This window comes from Rhipicephalus microplus, unplaced genomic scaffold (genome assembly GCF_043290135.1).
Source record: "Rhipicephalus microplus isolate Deutch F79 unplaced genomic scaffold, USDA_Rmic scaffold_53, whole genome shotgun sequence".
In the NCBI taxonomy this organism is placed as follows: Eukaryota; Metazoa; Arthropoda; class Arachnida; order Ixodida; family Ixodidae; genus Rhipicephalus; species Rhipicephalus microplus.
Window position 1 is genome coordinate 2,126,851 of NW_027464626.1, and position 2,075 is coordinate 2,128,925.

Below are 2,075 nucleotides of genomic sequence, written 5' to 3' on the forward strand. Positions count from 1 at the left end.
TCTCATGGTGGTGAGATTGGAGCACGACTATCTCCGTGGCGCAATAGGCTAGCACGTTCGGCTGTCAACCGAAAAATTGGAGTTTTGAGCCCACCCGGTGGTGGTGGGGCGCTTTTTTTTCTTTGCGCTGATAGCTTTGGAGAAAAATTCTGACGGTGGTGAGATTAGCACAACAATCTCCGTGGCGCAATTGGCTAGCACGTTCGGCCGTTAACCGAAAGGTTGGACGTTCGAGCCCACCCGGTGGTGGTGGGGCGCTTTTTTTTCTTTGCGCTGATGACTTTGGAGAAATGTTCTGACGGTGGTGAGAGTGGAGCACGAATGTCTCCGTGGCGCAATTTGCTAGCGCGATCTGCTGTTAACCGAAATGTTGGTGGTTCGAGCCCTCCCGGGAGTGGTGTATTGCTTTTTTCTTTGCGCTAATAGCTTTGGAGACATGTTCTGACGGTGGTGAGATTGGAGCACGACTGTCTCCGTGGCGCAATCGGCTAGCGCGATCGGCTGTTAACTGAAAGGTTGGAGGTTCGAGCCCTCCCGGGAGTGGGGTGTTGCTTTTTTTTCTTTAGGCTGATAGCTTTGAAGATATGTTCTGATGGTAGTGAGAGTGGAGCAGGACTGTCTCCGTGGCGCAATTGGCTACAGCGATCGGCTGTTAACCGAAAGGTTGGAGGTTCGAGCCCACCCGGTGGCGGTGCGGCGCTTTTTTTTCTTTGGGCTGATAGCTCTGAAGAAATGTTCTGACGGTGGTGAGAGTGGAGCACGACTGTCTCCGTGGCGCAATTGGCTACCACGTTCGGTTGATAACCGAAAAATTGGAGTTTCGAGCCCTCCCGGGAGTGGTGTGTTGCTTTTTTCATTGCGCTGATAGCTTTGAAGATATGTTCTGATGGTGGTGAGAGTGAATCACGACTGTCTCCGTGGCGCAATTGGCTAGCGCGATCGGCTGTTAATCGAAAGGTTGGAGGTTCGAGCCCATCCGGGGATAGTGCGGCGCTCTTTTTGCTTTGGGCTGATAGCTTTGAAGATATGTTTTGATGGTGGTGAAAGTGGAGCACGACTGTCTCCGTCGCGCAATTGGCTAACGCATTCTGCTGTTGACCGAAAGTTTGGAGGTTCGAGCCCACTCGGTGGTGGTGCGGTGCTCCTTTTTCTTTTGACTGATAGCTCTGAAGAAATGTTCTGACGGTGGTAAGAGTGGAGCACGACTGTCTCCGTGGCACAATTTGCTAGCGCGATCGGCTGTTAACCGAAAGGTTGGTGGTTCGAGCCCTCCCCGGAGTGGTGTGTTGCTTTTTTCTTTGCGCTGATAGCTTTGGAGACATGTTCTGACGGTGGTGAGATTGGAGCACGACTGTCTCCGTGGCGCAATTGGCTAGCGCGTTCGGCTGTTAACCGAAAGGTTGGAGGTTCGAGCCCACCCGGGGGTGGTGGGGCGCTTTTTTTTCTTTGCGCTGATAGCTTTGGAAAAATGTTCTGACGGTGGTGAGATTGGAGCACGACTATCTCCGTGGCGCAATTGGCTAGCACGTTCGGCTGTCAACCGAAAATTGGAGTTTCGAGCCCTTCGGTGGTGGTGGTGGGGCGCTTTTTTTTCTTTGCGCTGGTAGCTTTGGAGAAAGGTTCTGACGGTGGTGAGATTAGCACGACAATCTCTGTGGCGCAATTGGCTAGCACGTTCGGCCGTTAACCGAAAGGTCGGAGGTTCGAGCCCACCCGGTGGTGGTGCGGCGCTTTTTTTTTCTTTGGGCTGATAGCTTTGAAGATATGTTCTGATGGTGATGAGAGTGGAGCACGACTGTCTCCGTGGCCCAATTGGCTAGCGCTATCCGCTGTTAACGTAAAGGTTGGAGGTTCGAGCCCACTCAGTGGTGGTGCGGCGCTTTATTTTTTTTGGGCTGATAGCTCTGAAGAAATGTTCTGACGGTGGTGAGCGTGGAGCACGACTGTCTCCGTGGCGCAATTGGCTAGCGCGATCGGCTGTTAACTGAAAAGTTGGAGGTTCGAGCCCACCCGGGGGTGGTGCGGCGCTTTTTTTTCTTTGGGCTGATAGCTTTAAAGATATGTTCTGATGGTGG

The 2,075-nt window shown here is 52.8% G+C and overlaps 1 non-coding gene across 1 annotated transcript; it reads left to right on the plus strand.

Annotated features, from left to right (window-relative positions):
• The first annotated feature begins 1,353 nt into the window (after nt 1-1,353).
• On the plus strand, nt 1,354-1,427 carry TRNAN-GUU (transfer RNA asparagine (anticodon GUU)). The gene has a single exon. It is a non-coding gene; the product is annotated as a tRNA-Asn (tRNA).
• The last annotated feature ends 648 nt before the right edge of the window (nt 1,428-2,075 follow it).